At 36.6% G+C, this 21,428-nt stretch overlaps 1 long non-coding RNA gene across 2 annotated transcripts in view; it reads left to right on the forward strand.

The window, feature by feature from the left end:
* Positions 1-7: 7 nt before the first annotated feature.
* The window catches only part of LOC118651460, a 45,214-nt gene continuing 23,793 nt past the window's right edge, over positions 8-21,428 (forward strand). The window contains exon 1 of one of the 2 annotated variants that reach the window (XR_004966247.1): positions 8-358. This is a non-coding gene — a long non-coding RNA (uncharacterized LOC118651460). The remainder of the gene's footprint in view (positions 359-21,428) is intronic. The other variant, XR_004966248.1, reaches the window with a different exon arrangement.

The raw sequence follows: 21,428 nt of genomic DNA on the forward strand, positions 1-21,428 counted from the left end.
ATGCAGGACAGGTTAAAACAAAATTCATGGAGAGAGCCCCACAATTTAAACACAGAATCCAATGCTTCCATTTGGGACAGTTTAAATGCTAACCTGCTTACAGGACAACTTCAAAACAACTGGGGATTAACACTGTCCCATTCCCCTCCCCCAGGCTCATCTGAATTCTAAGTATAGATCCATGAGGAAAGATTTCAAAGGCAATAGCCATTGCTCCAAAATAGCCTGGTTAGTATTTGCAGAGTGGTTCAGTTCTTTTCTCTCCTGTCTGTCAAAAAGATGCTATTCCTGTGATGAAACCATTACAGTCCTTCAAAGGGTTTACATGACTTTCAGGCTGCGGCCTCAGTAGCAGCAGGTAAATCTCTTTCCTCTCTTTTAATAAGGCAGTCAGATGGTTTGAGAGCTGGAGAGGGTGGTTGGAGGGTGCTCAGATTCCTTCCTTTGCTATCTATTATTTTTGGAGGGGTGGCAACCAAACTCTGAATTCTGTACCCCTCCTAGGTGGCACAGCAGTACCTATGAGGTAAGGGGTGGAACAGAGGATGTGAATGCAATACATGTAATAACGTGTTTAAAGATCGTTTTTAGTGGAAACAAGACTTTCACTAAAACTAGATGATGTTTCAAGACTCATTGTGGCCCCCACTCCAAGGTGCCTCTGTTATGGCTCCTGTTCTACACAGCTTTTGCGTTGGTGTGCTTGCTGTCCATTGACTCCAAATCAGTTGTTGCACAGGATTCAGATGAGAAAGGCAGCCACTGAAGCACAAGCAAGGCAATAGAACTTTAATTACTGCTTCCCTATGGCCCAATGCACGCAAGTACGGTGGTTGGAAGGCAGTACAATGTAAGGATGAAGCGCAGAGGCCCTAGATTCGAAGGACTCCCTTGAAGTCCTAGCTTGGTTCATTTCTATTTATGTGTGCATAGGTAAGCATTAGATCTCAATTTCTTCAAGATAATAGCAGTTGCTTAACAGAATCTTGGTGAGGATTTGATCCCATGATAGGCATGTGAAGCCTATAGCCCATATTAACTGCTAGATAAGCATTAGTGCATAAGGCTATGTCAGGGCTCAGACCATTTCTCAGGAAGGAAATAAAGCACAGCTATTGCAGAGGCTTTTCTGTTCTTTTGTTATTTTTTTCTCATTTGTTATTGTATCCTTTCCTTCCTCTTTATTCTTTTCTCTTTGTTCCTTTCCTTTCCTTTCTTTTCCTTTCCTCCCCGCCCCCCCCCCCCCCCCCCCCCTTAGAGTTCTGGAAGGACCCACTCCACCTGTAAGTGGCCTTTGAAATGAGAACCAGCTGGTTTGGGCCTGTATCGTCAGTGCCTGAAAAACTAGATGGAAACCAAGCAGTGATAATTACAGGCTATGTTCAATATGACTTCACTCTTTTAAATGAATAGAGTGAAGACAATGCCAGGAATCAATGGTCAGACAATGTAGGAACTAGCTACATTTTCCAACCAAGTCGCTTATTCAAAAAATAATTCTTCAGTCTCTTTATAGTGAGCCACAGGTGTTAGGTTGACATTTGGGGCTGTTTTTATGTATTTGTTGTTGTGCAGCCGAATAATTCCTTATCAAATTTGAGAATGAATCAATTTTTTTGGAAAAGCAGGGAGCATAGGTAAGAATAATAATAAAAAGATACGTATTTTGTGATAGTTTCTCCTGTTTACGCCAGCGCCCTGGTTGCGGTAATGTCAGCAGATAAGACTGCAGATTGGAGGCTCCAACAACACAGGACAAACATCCATTATGGAAAGTTACCCTGTGCTCTTAACCACACTCTTATGCTGCATTTTATAATGTAAAGATAACTTAAAAAGGCGCGTTTAACCAATACAATTACATAGCATAGTTGCAAAGATTACTAAGATAATAATAACTGAAATTCATTTATTCAACATTTTTGGGGGACCTACAAAGTGCCAGACAGTGTCCTGGATACTACGGATAAAGAGGTGAAAATGATCACTTGTGGAGTCTGGATGTAGAAGGGTGGGTGAAATTGACAACGATATATAAAAAAGAAGTGTGTGGAGGAGAAATGGCCCTGGAACTGGGGTATGGCTGGCCTAGATTTTAATCATTGGGGCCTATGAGGGTTTAGTCAATTCTAACACCTCAAATTCCCAATTTTTTAATCTATAAAATTGATACAATGACAAAAGATATCACACTCTCAAAGACCGGAATAAATATGACATTTTCAAAAATGCAAAATCACTTAAAAATGTTGCATACTCTATGAAAGTACTTTTTATTACTTTCTTAGCTTTCATATATAGAGAGAAAAACTGAGATAGGGAAAATATTGCTTCTAAGGAATTTTGTTGCTTGGATAATAAATATAACATTTAAGGTGGTATAATGCTTAGACTCACCACTGATTTTAAGAGATATTGGAGAGATGTGAGAGTCTGTACATCATGAGCTGCTAAAGAATAGGAAAGTGTGCTCTTTCTCCTTTATTTTTCCCTCATTCAAGTGTTTCCACTTGAGAAACAGTGAGTTCAAAATGTAGAAAGAGAAGATTCTAGAAAAAGGTAGAAAAATCTTTGAGGTGCCGATCAAGAATAACCTCTCAGGCATTTCAACCTTTACTATCAAATGATCATTTCTTATCAAATTACAAAGCTCCTTTCCAACATTTTGTAGAACTTAAGTCAGCAAAACTAGTGTTGTTGTTCATTTTGGCCTACACTTCTCTCTGTTGTTGTTTTGGGGTGGGAGTGGGAGGAGAGAAAAAGGAAATGCCAGCTTGGGAAATAACCATCCTTTATTAGATTAGGTAATGGGAAAATATGCAATGATTCCAAGTGAACTAGTGAACTCTTGGAACTCCAATTGTTTGCAAAATATGAGATGTCTGTAATTGCAATTACATTATTTTTCAGAAGAACTTGGAAGCCACAAACCTTGACAAGTGGTCAAAACAGGTTGATGAAAACTGAAATCCCCTAGGCTTTAAATAATTCAAATTACATGTTTAAAAATTAGGGAAAAAAAGTAGATAATAATAAGAGAACAATAATATTAAGTTTTAATAAATTACTTAACAGATCTAAAACAAGGTTAGTGATTGAGTTTCCAAATAGTTTGCCACCCCATTGTTCTTACTTTACACTTAGGTATCTGTAAATGCACTTTATTCTATCATCTTCATCAAAGATTGAGTATGTACAGCTCTCTGCTTGCGAAGGAGTGGGAGGGAAAGGCTTATGGTCCTCACTCGGGTGGATTTTAGCTCTGAGCCTTGGGATAGTGGTGTATGTGATGGAAAAACAGCGCTTTGGAATAAGACCGAATGGCAGTCCTAGCCGTCATTATATGTTCGAAGCCTCATTTTCCTAAGAGATCAAATGGCATATATAACACATACATCTTAGGCTTGTTGTGTTTTATATAACGTATTGCTGTGCAATGATGTATGCTGAGTCCATGATATGAAATAACCCAACAAATGTGAATTTCCATTCTTCTCCTACTCAATTCATAAGGCCTCTTATGGAAATAGCCATAGTGAATTAATTGAAAAGCCGAGATAAGGTAACACTGCTGTTTAAAATAATAAATGTAAGGATTTATTTGTTAATGTTATAATGGAAGTGAAAATATTGAAACTAGTGACTTAAATCACAGTGTTTCACATATTTTGCCCTCAACGTATTTCCAGTTTACTGGAGGGCAGCCATTAATTTAAAAATCAATAAAGCTTCGGCCTGCGGACTCAAGGGTCCCGGGTTCGATTCCGGTCAAGGGCATGTACCTTGGTTGCGGGCACATCCCCAGTGGGGGGTGTGCAGGAGGCAGCTGATCGATGTTTCTCTCTCATCGATGTTTCTAACTCTCTATCCCTCTCCCTTCCTCTCTGTAAGAAATCAATAAAATATATTTTAAAAAAAAATAAGTCTCAGTGGAAAAATCACACAAAGAAATAACTGAGCTGGGAATGGAAAGGAATATGGTTCTACACGAGTGTATAACAATGAAGCGTTTGTCACGAATGGGAAGCCTGGGAAAAGATGATTGGAGATAGAAGTTCCGGAGATGTTGGGTTGACATTTCTAGGAAGCAAAGTTGAAGCTTCATAGCAAACCTGGGGATTGAGAAGGTGACAGTAGGAGGAAGCTCACGGAAGAAATAGACACGGGTGAGGGCTTGTTATATAAACTGGCGAAGATATTTTTTGTGGGTTACGTCTAAGGGATATGACTATATTGTTGCATAGTTGTGTTCAAAGAAAGTAGTTTCAGTTATAGCTAAGAAAGTAGGACTGGGGGATAGACAGGAAAAATGATGATACTGCAATTTACCTAATCTGCAGACAGTTTGTGCCCAGAGATTACCAAACACTGCGGTAAAAATAGGTTTGACTTAGACCCATAGAACATTCCAGTATTGAAAAGAGAGAGAAGAGAGAAAAGGGTAGAATAAAGAGGGGGCTTGGGAGAGGAGGAAAAGAAAATGAGAAGAACCTAGCCCACCCTGCAGATAGAGAAAGGATCAACTAGAAAGGCCGGTGAGTGTCTCAATAGAAGGGGAAGGAAGCCCCGCTGCCTGAAAGGGAAAATTCAGAAGAGTCAGATTAATGCTTTAAAGTGGTGGTAGCTAAATGAGTAACAAGAACCTGTGCACCTGTAACTTACCTAATCTGCAGAGAGTTTGTGCCCAGAGATTCCCAAACATCATGGTAAAAATAGGTTTGCTCTTAGACCCACAGAGCATGCCAGTCACTTCAAAGGAGCTGGGGGAGGAGCACAAAGCAAGCAGAGGAAAAGGAAAGACTTTAAAGACCAAGCCTTTGCAATCTCCAGATGGCGGCCATGAGAAGTGACACACAGAAATGCGGATGCTGTGGAGCAGCCCTTTTAAAACACTTCCAAAGACCTGAGGCGGTGATTTAAATCACTGGTGTCATGGAGGAACCAGCGGGCTGCTCTTCAGAGCTTCCATGAAATACATATTTTGCTCTTTGCTCTCACCCCTAATTCCCTTCCAATCGGGAGTAGAACGTGACTGCCACAAAAACCTGTATTTAGTTCACATACTGCTGCAAAGTGCTACTTAAAGAGGCTACTGCTCATTTCTAAGTTTCTAGACATAATTTCCAGGGAAGGAGACAATGAATGCTCTTCTACCTGAGAGACAGTCCTTGGTGCTTAAAAAATGAAGTCCTCTTCATAATTCCCCAGGCTCCCCTACTTTTCACTCGGGTTTACGAATTTTGAGAGTAAAATGTGTGAACCAATAGAATCTTTCAGGTTAAGCATTGCTTCCTGGTGGGTTACCAACTGCCACAGGTTTGCTTAGGATGGGTGCCCCTGAGGCTCACCTTGTGCTTTAAAGCTGGGAAAATCCCAGGCAAATCACCCTCCTTCCCAGAAAAACAGAATAGATGCTATTCACAAATAAGAACTGTGAGCAGAATGCAGAATATATAATGTAAGCTTTTTATTGACAAAACTTATAGTGATTACAAATGCAGGGTTTGGTGTTAGACCCAGATTTTAGGTCCTGTCCTGCCACTTGCTAATAGTTGACCTTAGGCAAGTTATAGCACTTCTCTAAGTCTCAATTAGCTAATCCATAAAGTGGAAATACTGTTACTTTATAAGGTTGTTTTAAAGATTAAAAAATGTCAATGAAGCATTTAATAGACAATGTTAGCACAGCAAATTCTCTGTTATTTAACTTTTGATTGAAGAAAAGAAAAAATCACCCATCTACGTGTTGCCTCAATCAATCATATTCTGCATGTTTTTTTTTGTTCGCTGTATGAACAAAAATTGTATGTAATATAATATTACATAATATAAATGTTGTATTATAGGATTTAACAATATAAATATAAATAAATGCAACATAAATATAATACAATATTGGCTCTGTCACTTAAAATATTACATAAACATTTTATGCTACAAATGTTTAAAATGTCTAAGATGTATAAAATGATTTTTCACTATTGTTGACATCTTTTAAGAACTAAAAGAATTGTGATATTCAGATAATCCGAATTATAGTAGTGTCTGGTGTTACTAACTTGCTAAGCTAAACAGATGTCTCTAGTATAGAATGGTTAGCCAAGTATTTTGTTACTGCCCTCCAACTGGCTGGTTATGACATATTGTCTAAAATAGTTGGTGCTTTAATGCCTATGTCAGAGCCTACTGTGACAAATAGTCACCACTGTACAAACACATTTATTCCATAAAAAGTTTTTCTACCAGTTTGGAAGGAAAGTTGTTTAAGCAGATGTACACACACATTTTACCCTTTCAGAAGCTTAGACATTTTTGCCTTCAAACAATAGATGTCAGTTTTGATAATATTAAGTGATAGAAAAGTGCCAAAAGTTATAATATATTTAATTGCATATAACCTGGAGCTTTGTAAGTATTTTCATTATATGTTTTACATATCACTAGTCACAAAAAAATTAATCATGTTAAGTTTTAGCTTCCCTGGTTTCATATCTGGGCTATATGTAATTGGTAAAGCCTTGCTATGTAATTTTACAACATGATTGTGATCTTTTTATTAAAGCATATAAATAGATTTTTCATTTTTCTGTACTTAAGTATAAACCATTATGAGATTTAATACATTTGACAATATAAATTCAAGAATTGGTGCTTCTAGAATATAGATAAAAAAAATATATATAAATGTCTTATTTTGTAAACTTGTAGCCATTATTGAACAGAAGAGAAAATGTAGCAGGCCCTGAAATGCTTAAAAGGAGTGATCTCATTACCTGTTGTTCTACCAAGTGTGTTATATAGTTATCTTTTTTTTTTTTAATATTTTATTGATTTTTTACAGAGAGGAAGAGAGAGGGATAGAGAGTTAGAAACATCGATGACAGAGAAACATCAATCAGCTGCCTCTTGCACACCCCCCACTGGGGAGGTGCCCGCAACCAAGGTACATGCCCTTGGCCGGAATCGAACCTGGGACCTTTCAGTACGCAGGCCGACGCTCTATCCCCTGAGCCACACCGGTTAGGGCTGTTATCTTTATTTTAAAGAGAGAATAACAAAGCAAAGAGAAATTAATCTACTTGCCCAAGGTCACATGCTTATAAACTAAGTTCTATTTCCTGTAATTACAAAGTAATTATTCTGAGCCTGCTTTTACTAACCAATAAAAGAATAATCTTCAGTGGAAAAAAAAATCTAGGATAAACTAATTTAGAGGACCTTTGAGTATTTATTTGCTCACCTGAAGGGTAAGTTACATTTTTCTACTAGAGTGACTAAGAGAGGCACTATTGATAGCTGTTGGCTGATATTTGGACCTGCATACTGTACCATTGGGAAATAATGATGCAATGGTGTTTTCCACGTACACTGCCATGTACAGACAGTCTGTTCCAGAAGTCACAAAACGGATGTTCTCATAAAAATGTTTGAAATCCATGCTCTATTTTATTATTTAAAATATATACAGTAAGACAGCAAGGCAGGACCTGGAGAGCATTATGCAAAGCAAAACTAGCTAGTCAGAGAAAGATAAGTATTACATGATCTTACTCATATGTGGAATCTAATGAATAAAATAAACTGACAAACACAATAGATCCAGAGACATAAAAGCATGGAACAGACCATGGAATCTCAGAGGGAAGGGAGGGGAAGGTAGATGGATGGGAAGAGATCAACAAAAGAATTTGTATGCATATATGCATAACCCATGGACACAGATAATAAGGTGGGGAAAGACTGGGGCAGGGAGGTGGAGGCAGGTTAGAAGAGCTCAAGGGGGGAAAAGTGGGATATATGTAATACTTTCAACAATAAAGATTAAAAAAAAAGTAAATTTTAAAAATGAAGCAAAGGGGAAAAGATGGAGTAGTTTAGCCTATTTAGGATAGGGCCAAAGTTGGGTAGAGAGACCATACTAAATAAGTCTTGATTTATGCAATGCTCACATATCTGTTTTTCTCCTTTCCCCTTTAGTTTATGCCACTTACAATAGCCACAAAGACTAGAATTGAGGGATTTCAGCAGATGGAGGTGTCTGGAACAAATATGACATACTCCTAATCAAAAGCTATGGGCTATTGAGTTGGCTCTGACTCCTGGAGATTCTATGAATGAGTGATGTCGACAATGTTCTGATCTCAACAGTCCTGCTCAGCTCCTGTTGACCCATTCCTATGGCTTCTTTAATGGAATCAATCCATCTCATATTTTGTCTTCCTCTTTTCCTGCTGCCTTCTTTTGTTCCCAGAATTACTGTCTTTTCTAAGAAACCTGCCTTCTCATGATGTGCCAGAAGAAGGGCAACTTTAGTTTTGTTATTTTTCCTTCCAGCAATGTTTCAGGCTAACACCATATTTCAAATGAATTAATTTTTTCTTCCTATCATCCTTCACAGCTTTCACATCCAGACATAGAAATTGGGAATAAGAGGGTGTAGTTGATTTTAGCTTTGATCTCTGACACATCTTTGCTCAGAGGCTATGATTTACCTATAATCTGTTGGGCAGCCATGAGTGGTCAATATATGACCTCCTGAATATTGGGTGTCTCAGATGTATTTGATGATTTGACGCTTAATCAATTCCTTCCTGTGTTGACAAGCATAGGCTACACCCACTTTATCTATGTTTCACATGTTTTCCAAGACATTTGCTTTTATACTTAGTTTCATCCATTGTCCTTGTTTTCTCCTCTATTCTCTATGGTAGAACTGAATATTCTTAAGTAACAGAAAATGTATAATTTTTATATGCTTGTCAACTAGAAGTGCTATTTCTTGATGTTTTTAGTTTCTTAACTAACTTGTTTGAATTATGTAACATTAATCTGTCTTTATAAAAGTTTAATTTCCTCTAATCTCTAATTGCCCTCATTCATCCCTTGTTTTTGACTTATTTTTGAAAGTTGATATTTTACTTACTTATAGCCCCCAAACCCAAACCTATATTCCACAGGTTTATGTATTTGCTGAAGAAAAACTATCACTTACTACAATCCTTCTTGGATTTTCAGATTTCATGTTATGTTACATACATTGATATGATTAACTATTGAGCAATAGACCTAAGTTTATTTCACATTATCTGCATTTTGTATTTATTATATATATTTTTTAAATTCAATATAACTTTTTTCTTTTAAAAATACATCCTCTCAAATGTTTTGTTAAGTTAACAGGCTTGTTAAAAGAACCGTTTTACTCATAGACACAGACAAAAGTGTGATGTTTAACAGAGGGAAGGATGGTGATGGGGATAGGAAAGGTTAAAGGTGGTCCAATAGATGGTGACAGAATATGATTTTACTTGGGTCGTGGGTACACATGTAGTATACTGATGATATAGCATAGAATTGTTCACTTGGAACCTATGTAATCTTATTAACTATTGTTACCCAAAGAATTTTAATTAAGAAATAAAATAAAAATAAGTAAAAGAGCAGTTTTAGGTTTACAGAAAAATTGAGCAAAAGGTTCAGAAAGTTCCAATTAAACTCTTAGTTCTTCCCCATATGAAATGTTTTTAAAATTCTCCTTTTATTCTCATTCTCTTTTTCTGTCTGTTTCTTAATATGCTTTTATTTTGTGCAAAACTATATGTTAAATTGAGAAAGATCAATGTATTGCTTGCCTTCACAGAGTTTACAATTTATTTAGAGGTATGAGATATAACTTTAGAAGCAGTAATACAACAGTACAAATTAGTATACCGGTACAGTGAAATTCCAAAATGAATAATGTTGGAAATATGGCAGGAATGAAGGGTTGTTTGAATGAATAGAGGATCTCATGGAAAAGTCGTTTTCTTTAAAGACCTAGAAAGATGGGCAGGATCTGGATACTTGATGAACATGAAAGACAGGACATGTTCAAACTGTGATGAGAATGATTGGTAGAACAGACCTAAAAGTATAAATACTGTGACTATTGGGGCTAAGCTTATAGGGAGAGGAGAACCATAAACATTTTTGAGCTTATAAAATTGCATGTTTCTATTAGTCTTCAGTGGAGATTTGTAGTGGTATCCATTGTGGATTGGGAGTCGGAGAGTCTTTTCCAATTGGGTGTCAGATATTTTAGGGAAGCTTTTTTGAAATTATTGAAATGTCTAAATGCAACTGTGGTCAATAAAATTAAGAGATAGAAACAAATACTTATCTTGTCAATTTCTATAAGTGAGCACATGGAAAAAGGCATTTTAGATCTTTTGGAAGAACAATTTTATTTTTAATCATGTTCATATGCTGAAATAAATTAAATTTCCATATAATTTTTGATATATTGTGTTTATTGATGTAATTTACATTAAAGTTTAACAGATTATTTTATATAAGTCATAAAGAAAGTCTTTATTTAGAAATTCCTGTAATATGTCTTCCTAAGATAGAGAAGGAATACACTTCAAATTTTAAATCAATATTAACTATCTTCTAGTCAGATTTAATAATCAAGGGAAAAATGTTTATTTACTTTTATTACTATTCATTTATTAGTTGACAGAATAAAGAAGATTTAGTTTTCAATGGTGCTACTACTAAAAAAGGCTAGAATTTAAAATATTTTAGTTCCAAATATTTTTTAAACTCACTCAGAAATAGTTTGGGCTTGAAAGAGTCATTTCTTTCTCAAAATGGTGGGTGAATTTTGGTCCAAGAATTACCACATTGGCTGAGGGTAGAATTTCTTTCTAAATTTGTGTCCAAGAAAACAGATGATCACATGCTGTTGGAGATCAAGAAACTGAGTTGCGTACATAGCCCTTCAAAAGTATTCTTTTCTGCTAAACACAGACTAATGTGAATTGTGACAAGCATGACTCCTATGATGTATATTTGTGAAGAACGATGTTCTTTTCATACAAACAAGAGCTCTATTAACAAGGTTCCTTCACTCCACTTCTCACTTCCAAATCCTCTAGGAATAGACACCAACTGTCCATTTTGACACTTGTTCATTAATTTCCATTCAGTAGAACTATTCTCCTCTACTCAGCTGTTGTAGCAATTTAGAGTTTTAAAGCTTTTCTGATATGGCTCTTTGTTGAACACTGTTCTGTGTTCCGAGGACCATATAACACCAGCGACCTAAAGTATGCCGCAGTCATTAGTGTAGCTGGCCGCTTGCTTCACTACACATTCTCACAGAGGGAAATGTTAGCTTGACCTCTTAAAACGTGAAAAGCGCACGATTTAGTTCTCTCTGCCAAGACTTAATGGTCTTGATGGCAGTAAATTCGTGCCAATGCTTCCTTTCCTAAACATGGATCCTTCCACACACCTGATCTTAGTGGATCCGATAGATCCGTAGTTATAAACTTATAGACAATCTATTTATTTTCTTTTCCCCCACTCTGATTGGGAGGCACATGTGGGCATATTCTGAGTGAGCCAGGACTGAAAGCAATAACAGATCCCAGGAAACAGAGAATGACTATTGTATCTCTTTGTGAAATGTCGTCAACCTTGATAATTTTTATTTGTGATTGGGAAACCCCAGCACTTTGAGGATTTAAGAGCATAAAAATGAATAATAAATGGCTATAGATGAGTATACTTGTTTTGTACTAAAATGAAGTTGGACCGTGAAGTGGTATGACTTTTCCATGGCAAAAGCTCTTTTCTTGTGTGTCCGTTTTTGTTTTGGGTCAGTGAGAAACATCACGTCACGAAGAAAGAATGCAAGCCTCAAGGGTTGCTTTGCACGTTACCAATCTGTTGCGCTATTCTTGGCAATTTTTGTATGTGAAGTTCGCAAAAGATAGCAATTTTTGTTGCTGTTATGCTTAAAAATAATATGTATGATAGGTGATATTGGCTTGTTTTAATCTTCTTTTACCATTTTATTTAGATCAATTATGTAGTTTAATCTTTTAGATTTCATAATATGTCATGATGTAATAGCACTAAGAACATATATTATTTTTTTAAGAACTAAATAATTTCAAGATATTAATGCCTTAATGTTCTATGTATTATTCTAAGATAGCTAAGACTTCTTAGGTTTCCAACTTTATTTTTACTTCTTTGAGGATTTGGTATTTTATATAGCTTTCTAAAATTCCCATAACAGAATTTTTTTCTTTAATCTTATCCATTTCACTTCTCGAGGAAGCTTATTTTTTCCTGACTTTGAAGAAAATCCTAGTCTTCTCCATGGAATAAGTTATCTTTTGAAGATTAAAGTGATGATTAAAATCCTCTTTTGGACATATGATAATACTATAATACTATTTTTGGCAATGGCGTGTTACTTAAAGAGTTTTATAAATACATTATCTTAGCAATAACTTCAGCCACAGGAAAAATGAAGCATGATCTTATAAGACCTTATAAGATTAGTGTGAGATTTCCTGAGGGTGCAGTAATTTAGCTCTACCTTCAGAAGTGGGCAGCAAGACTTTTCTGGGGCTTTTAATAGTCTATCTGGAGTAAAGGCAGACAGTGGAGAGAGAGGAGGGGCTACAAGAGAGGCAGGGAAGAAAAAAGGGAGAGCGGAGGGAGGAGAAGGAAAGGCTGGAAGGGGAAAGTGGGGCTGGGAAATCATTCTGAGTTCAGAATTGACCACTTTAACCAACTCTTTTAAAAAGTGTGTTTTACAGTTCTTAATCTTTTTGCCTTTCTCACTCAGTCCCCCAATTTCCCCTCCCCTCTGGTAACCATCTGTCTGTTCTCTGTATCTATAAATCTCTTTTTATTTTGTTTGTTCATTTATTCCACTCTTTTGGTTTCACATATAAGTGAAATCATATAATATTATCGTTCTCTATCTGACTTATTTCACTGAGCATAATACTGACTGTTTAGGCCACAAAGTAGTCCCAGGAATGTCAAGTACAGCATAGGGAGTGTAGTCAATAATATTGTAATGACTATGTATGGTACCAGGTGGTTACTTAAAATACCGAGGGGAGAACACTTTGCAAAGATTATGATTGTCTAACCACTATGCTGTACACCTGAACTAACACAAAATAATATTGAATGTCAATTGTAACTGAAATATAAAATTTTTAAAAATAAATGGAATGTGATAAAAAAAAGATCACATTTTGAAAATAAAAACATACTTTGGAATTATTTAAAATTCTTAGCATTGCTAGATTGAATAAAAGGCCTTAAGGTAAAGCACATCTTTTTGTTTTTAATAATTTTCCTCCTTTTATTTTATTTTTTAAAAAAGTATTGGTGAGCTTCTTGTTCCTGGTCACCCAGCTCCTGAACACTTGGCTTTGAAGGTATTGATGTTCCTGGTCTCCCTGTCAGTGAGCCACTGTTTCACCCAGCTGACCCCAATGGGTGTGCCAAAGGGACATGTGTTGCTACCTTTTGACCTCTTGAGCCCTGCTGGTTCAGGCTCTCCTGGTACCTGAAGGCTGTAACAAGAGTATGGGACCCAGCACTGGAAACAGTAATCCTTAACATAACTCTTCATATTTTTTAACTTTCTTCCATATAAAGTCTTGGCTTTATAGTAATCAAAATATTTTGCCAGTAAGGAACATCCTATATAATAAAACCCAAATATGCAAATCGACTGAATGATGGAATGACTGGTCGCTATGATGCGCACTGTCCGCCAGGAGGCAGACACTTAATGCAGGAGCTGCCCCCTGGTGGTCAGTGCACTCCCACAGGGGGAGTGCCGCTCAGCCAGAATCCGGGCTCATGGCAGCGAGCGCAGCGGAGGTGGCAGGAGCCTTTCCCGCCTCTGCGGCAGTGCTAAGGACTGCCTCTCCCTCCTCCAGTGCACGAATGTCATGCACCAGGCCTCTAGTGTATAAGAGGACTTTGAAATGATCACAGTAATCTCTATAAGGTGCTAGTGAAATAATCAGGCTTTAATAAATTTCTTAGGAAAGAACACATAATGAAACACTCAGTAGAGTAGGTTTTCCTTTCAAATGACTTAATGTCACAGACTTTTGAATGGATTAACTTATTAAATACTAGAGGCCCGGTGCATGACATTTGTGCCCTGAGGGGTGTGGGGGTCCCTCAGCCCGACCTGCACCTTCTCCAATCTGGGAGCCCTCAGGGGAGCCCTCTCCAATCCGGGAGTTTCTGTCTGTCTTTGTAATCATATGAGCAAATTGTCTGAGACCCCAACTCAGTTTGGTTTGTTGTTCGCAGAATAATAGAGGCATTTTTTTTTTCTTTGCTTCATTGGTGGAGATTTCCTGGAAGTTTTAGGATATCTTACCTTTAATTTTTCCTAGACACTCTGATTTTACTTGTGTCTCTCACCTTTGCTTTCCCTCCATCCCCCACCGCAACAGTCACTTGCTCCAGGCTCACTTTGCTCTAGTGTCTAGGAGATCTGCCTGCCACCAGAACTACGATTCCCAGCATTCCTGGTGCTCCCCACGCTCTGGGCTTCCACTTCTGGTCCTGGGGCTGCCACCAAAACTACTATTCTCAGAATTCCTGGTGCTCCCAGCAATCTTGGTTTTCCCTTCCTGTTCTGTCTCTGTCCCATGGCCTCCCACTCTGCCAAGTCCTCTGAGCCGTCAGCTCTCCCTCTCTGCTCTCTGTCTGGCGGCTTGGGGAGCCAATTTCCTCAAGCCGCTCCACTCTCTACCGGCTCTCCCGCTCTGCTCTACACCTGGCGCCTGTGTATGCAAATTAATCTGCCATCTTTGTTGGGTTAATTTGCATACTCACGCCTGATCGGCTGGTGAGCGTGGCAGGGGGACGGTCAATTTACATGTTTCTCTTTTATTATATAGGATTATTTTAATTACATATAATTCAAGCCCAAACCTTGAAAGCAAAATGGTCATATTTCTAGCCAATGTCATATAAGCTTACCAATGATTAGGAATCATCACAAAATCTTGATGCATTTCTTTCAGTGACCATGATCAGAAAAAAAGAATGGAAATCACTATTCCAGATTGTTAACAATAGTTAACATTTGCAGCAAAGTTCTCTTGATGCTGACCCAGGAATAATGAAGGAATATACCTTAAAATTCCCTAGATAATGATTAAATTCTTCCCAGAGATTAAAGTGAGGCTGAGCTTTTTGGTTAAACTGAATTGCTTCTAATAAGCAGAGATGAGGATTGTGGGAACAAAGAATCAGGTGGCTTGCTCCAGATTATAAGCTACTATTTTCCAGGAAATTCAATTATGTAAATAAGATCTTTCTTAAGTATAAGGGATTATGTTATATGCTACTTTAATTAAATTTATTGGGCTGGGAAGTAAAGTTACTTAAAGTTGCCTACTAGTCTATACTTCAGGTTTTGTTTTGGGGACATACATCTTTGAATTTTTATAAATTGTGGAGAAAATATAGATGTCTCACATTGGGTGGTAGAATGCACTGGGCATTAGAAGTTGGTTGAGCCACCAGAGAAGGCAAAATTATTTATGACTTTTAAAGGAAACAGGGCCATGAAACAGACTAACATTTGGTTTTTTCAAAATTCATTTTGGATTATGGTGAGGCAGTTAACATGACTTTGTTGTTGTTTTTTTCCCAGCAGCCAATTTCCTTACATCATTTACTGAATAGCATATATTTACTCCACTTGGTGGGTCCTAGTTCTTTACTGACATACTAGAATCTTATAATATGGTTTGTGTTAGAAAAACATATCTGTTTCATTGAGGTGCTGCTTGTTTCTCATATAAGTAATACATTTAACTTGATTGCTTCTCATATAAGTAATACACTTTAACTTGATTTAGATAATAAAACATTTTAATATCTGAAAGGGAAGTTTTCCTCTTATCGTACTTATTATTCAAAAAAATTTAACCTATTTCTGTGACTTATTCTTCCAGACAAACTTAAGCATTTTTTACAAATCTACACTAATAAAAGAGAAACATGCAAATTGGTGTCACTTCACTATGCCCACCAGCCAATCAGATGAGTATGCAAATTAACCCAACAAAGATGGAAGTTAATTTGCATATGCAGGCACGGAGCGAAGACTGAAGACAACGTAGAAGGAAGCCAAGCACTGCAGAAGGGAGCGAAGTTGTGGAGAAGCAAACGGGTGGCGGAGGTGGGAGGGAAGCAAGCGGGCGGCGGAGGCAGGAGCGAAGCCCGCCTCCGGGGGTTTCACTCCCTTCTCTCTTTGCTCCAGCCACAGGAAGCCCTGTCCTTGCAGGAATCTTCCTGCAACGGGCCTCTAGTCTATAATAATAAGAGCATAATATGCTAATTGGGCCAGACAGCCAAACAACCCTTCTGGACGTCATTCCGGATGTCCTTCTGGATGAAGCCACTGAGGCAGGGGCCAAGGCAGAGGTGGTTGGGGGCAATCAGGCAGGCAGGAGAACAGTAAGGGGTTATCAGGCAGGGATCCAGAGGCAGTTAGGGGCAATCAGGCAGGCAGACAAGTGGTTAGGGGTGATGAGGCAGGCAGGCAGAGTGGCCAGGGGTGATCAGGCAGGAAGGAAGATGAGCGGTTAGGAGCCAGCGGTCCTGGATTGTGAGAGGAATGTCCATCTGCCACAGAGATCGGGCCTAAACTGGCAGATGGACATCCCCCAAGGGGTCCCAGATGGTAAGAGGGTGGAGGCCGGACTGAAGGACCCCACCCCATGCACGCATTTCATGCACCGTGCCTCTAGTTTGATATAATCTAATACTATTAATATTTTTTAATTGTCATAGTAAACCTATGAAGTAATTTGAGAAGAAACATGTTCTTTATAACAGGTTTCTCATATCAAAAAAATTGATCATGTTTTAGATTTCCCTGCTTTATAGATTTTTTTCCAGAAATGCCCTATAAGTTTAACCTCCTGGTATTTTATAACATTTGGACATTTTCAAGAAAATAATTTTCCTCATTATATCTTTCATTTATTAATTTTTTTGGTTTTTATGTATTTATTTAGGGGTCACCTCTATTAAAGAACTTGTTACTTATAAAGTTCCAATTTTTTACTTATAAGCTTTTCAGTCTACTTATTTGTATCTTCTAGGTATGAAATATTTTTTTGTATCAAGTAATGGCAATTTTGGCTTTTCCTGGTTTTTGCTTTCATTATCATTGCTTTGGTTTGAATAGTGGTAATACACTTTGGCGACCTGATTTTGATATTTGTTGCCTCTAAAATTTCTCTGCTAGTCTACTTATTTAAAGCACTTGTTCATTCATTCACTCAGTTACCAGTTATTTAGTACTCTTAAGCACTATGAAGGGGAGAAAGAGATAGGTATATGCTTACCTATCTATCTATCATCATCATCTATCTACCCATCCATTTATTTATCTACCTTCAGGAAATGAGGGGTCTTGCTGGGAGGGAGTGAGCTGCCTCAGGATCTTGCTGGCAAGTAGGACCCTGTTTCCTACTGACCCACTTCCTGCCTCTGAATTTTTTGGATCTGCACAGGGCCAGTTCCTGGATTCTCTTTAGCCTTGCTCCACCTGTCTGTTATGATATGCTACCTCTTACTAGTCTACCCTCATGTGTCCTGCTGGCCTGGTTTGCCACCTGTTGCTTGTTACTGTCCTCTCTAGACCTAGTGTCTGCCTCTGCGCATGTGCATGTTGGCCACTAACTCCAGACCTGCCTTGTTCCAAGGTTTTCTAAAGCCTCCTCATCCTGTCTCATTAGTCTAATTAGTTTTAACAAAATCTTTTTTTTAAAAAAAGTGTTAAACTCATTCCTGCCTCCTTAAGAGGGAATATAATGTAATTTAAAGAGGAAAAAATGTGTTTTATCAAAAATGACTAGTTGGAATATTTATTTTTGTTCTCTCCAGTGGCTATTGATATATGCTAGATTTCAATAAATGGTCCTGGGATTTTATGTTTTAAAGGCCTATGTGCTTTTAATTAGAAAGATGTACATGTGTGCATGCATGCATGTGTACATATGCACAATATAACTATATAAACCATTAGCTTTGCTATTGCCAAACTCCTCCAACTGGGAGACTCAGTTTGTTGATGTTATCTACAGTGTAAGAAAAATAAATTTGATAGATTACTATTTAGTAAGCTACCCAGTTGTACAGAATTCCTTTTTGCCAACTTCAGTTGTTACAGGTTCTTTGTATACTATTAAGATCTTGGTTTTATGCTGGGTAACTGACAAGCTGAACAAGTGACTCATGGCTGCACCCACTTTTCCCTGCTCTCCCACCTCCATTTAACCAGGACCCACTACTGTTCGTTTGCTCCCTGATTGACAAATACTTAGCATGTGAAATACATAGTCACGCGGTAACTTTTCTATTTCTGCCACGGCGAAATTTCAATTGAACATACTTGCTTGAATTTATCTCATGTGTAAGATGTTATGCAAGTGCTATGTGGTCAAAACCACGAGGAGAACATAGTCCTTGTTCATCGCAACTGACAATCTAGTGAGTGGGGAATTCCAGTGGATCTGAGCTATTGAGGAAATTGTCAGGGCCAAAGCATGGTATTGGAAAGGCGTAGGGTGCATTTTAGTAGGCAGCAAGTATTCTAGTTTGGCTTAGGTCTGGAAAAAAGAGTAATGCATGGGAAATGAATCTTCTATGACCTTAATTCAATAGGCAATGAAAGCTACTAAATAGATCCGTGAAATGAGCAGTTCAGAGCTGGGGAGATAAACCTGGCAACAAGTTGCAGAGAGTTGGAAAATAAATAAACAATACAACTTTGTTTGGACCAAATATATATTGGAAGAAGGAAAAAATAATAGAAAGAATATTGAACTAGATCCTTGAATTCAAGGGCTAGCATTATCACTAAGTATATGACACATAATTTTAGTACATAAAGTGCTCTGTTTTTGATGATATCAGAAAACTTTTGTTTTAGAGTTCAAGTGTATGCTCTTCATCCCAGTAGGTAATATCAAAGATATTATTTTAAACCTGGTGTTCTCTAGGTAATACAGTGGGGTATGGTGGTGGCTAACACTGCAGACTTTGAAATCAAACTTCTGGTTTAAAGTCTAGGCTTTTTCACTTAATGAGTAACCTTGAACAGCTTATTTAATTTTTTTTTGCTTTGTTTTCTCATGTGTAAAAGGCAGATAGTAGCATCCACTTCCAAGAATTGTCAGTATTAATTAATTTTTGTAATATCTTTAGAAGAGTGTCTGTTGCATAATAATTCAAAAAAAGCTATATTGATTATAGTAAATACAAGAATAATATTCTATTTTATGCAGATAATTCATACCACAATTTTAAGTATAGTTTTTTAAATATAAATTTGTAAAAATTTCTGATGTTAACAGCCACACAGAGTAAGAGTTTATCCTGTTAGCATGCATCAACTTTATGAATGTGGTGCTCAGATTGATGAAGCTGTGTCCCAGTACCAGAGTCCAGCAAGTATCTTCCATAGCAATTCGCCTGATTGTAAATACTAACTGAATAAGAAAATCTGTGGAAAGCACTTGGAACATATCAAGTTTAATTTTCAATATTTAAAACACCAATTGTTAGTGCTTTGAGAATGGAATAACTAAGTAACAAAAGTGTGTAACGATATCTCTCCGCGTTGCACTCATTCAAGCAGGAGAGCAGGATACTTTGGTTGATTTGTGAAAATAATCCATAAACAATTTTATGTCATTTTAATAAATTGCTAACTTTTAAAATGTGCTCATGCTTTAAAAATATTAAATACTTCAAACACGAAGGAAACTTTAAAGAATAATATCATAAATATTTTTGCTCATTACTTAATTTTAACAATCTGTGCTGCCACAAATGCTTCAAATATTAAACTAAAATTTACAAATGCATTTGAAACCCTGTGGATCCCTAATTCCATAGCAATCTCTCTCTCTCTCTACCTGTACGTTTCCTATGTCACATGAAACCATGATTCTGACATCAACACTTACATTCCCATTCATAATTTTACATATGTACTTTAATGAATGAATCCATAAAAATGAACATTATGTAAATGGCATATTGTATATTTGAAATGATTTTTCAGTATCCATCTGCTTTTTAAAATTAGCCGTGTTGAATTACCTTGCCATGTTTGTTGAAATCCAATTGCCCAGCTATGTGTGGATTTATGTTTTGACTTTCTATTTTTTTCTTTTAATGAGAAATATATACTGTAAATTATTCACTTCTGCTCGATTTAAAAATCATTTTGGATATTCTAGATATTTTTATCATTTCTATAGAAATTGTAAAACCAGTTCATTGATTTCTAGGAAAAAAATGCCTATGGGATGAAGATTTATATCGTGTTGAATCTGTACATTAATATTAAGAGAATCAACATCTTAACAATATTAAGTATTTGAGTTCATGGTCATTCATTTATTTGCATCTTCTTTAATTTTCTTATCAATATAAATGTTAGTATATCACACATATTTTATTAATTCTTAAGCATTTCATGTTTATGGATGCTATTATTAACGGTATTTTTAATTATAATCTCCAGATGTTTATTGATATTATGTAGAAGTAAAACTAATTTTTGTTTCTTGGTCTTATATCTGGTAACCTTTTAAAGTTATTTATTATACCTGCAACTTTTTCTTTGATACATTTTTCAGTAATTTCTTCATACATGACTATATGCTCTACTCATGTAGACAGTTTTGTTTCTTTTTTATAAACCTTATTCATTTTATTTATTTATTTATTGCCTTATTCTACTGGCTAGAAACACCAGTGCAATGTTGAGTAGAAGATGTAAATATGGACATTTTTGCCTCTTTATTGACCTAAGGGTGAAGACCTTTAATATTTCACCATTAAGTACGATATTAATTCTAGCTTTTTTGTAGTTGCCCTTAATCAGGTTTAGAAGGTACTTTCAGCACTTTGAATAGGTCACTCCATTTTCTTTTGGCTTGCAATGTTTCTGAATAGAAGTCAGAATATTTTCTTTAGCTTTGTATCCCTGAGCAGGTCTCTATTGTCTTTGTTGCTATTAAAATTTCTATCTTTATCACTGACTTTCAGTAACTTGATTGTGATATGCATGTGGTCTTGGGCAGAGCAATTACCAGTAAGCCTTTACTATATTTATCTGTAATATGGGACCCTGAAGATCTTAAAGAATTTTGTAAGCATTAATCAAAATGTAAAAGTATTCTAAAAAGTTTATAGTTTACTATAATTACTTCCCAATCCAATAATACTTTGAGTGAAAACCAAAGTAATATAAGTTTGACTCTAGAATCATAATAAAAATAATGCCTTTTGTTACCTTCTATTAAATTATAGTTTTATTTGCAGACACTAGTTCAGAATATCCTGTCAAAAATGCCTGAAATGAACAATATCTTGACTTAATTTCCAATTCACATTTGATGTTATTTGGGTACAGTGTTGAGTCCAACATTTCCTTGAGAATGCTCTTAATCATTCATAAAAAAAAATCAATGGTCTTACTTATCAGAATTCAATATAATTTCCATAAATTTCTCTTCAATCCCTATAGGTGAAACAGACATACAAATATAGCACTAAATATCACA

This window comes from Myotis myotis, unplaced genomic scaffold (assembly GCF_014108235.1).
Source record: "Myotis myotis isolate mMyoMyo1 unplaced genomic scaffold, mMyoMyo1.p scaffold_m19_p_3, whole genome shotgun sequence".
Classification (NCBI taxonomy): Eukaryota; Metazoa; Chordata; class Mammalia; order Chiroptera; family Vespertilionidae; genus Myotis; species Myotis myotis.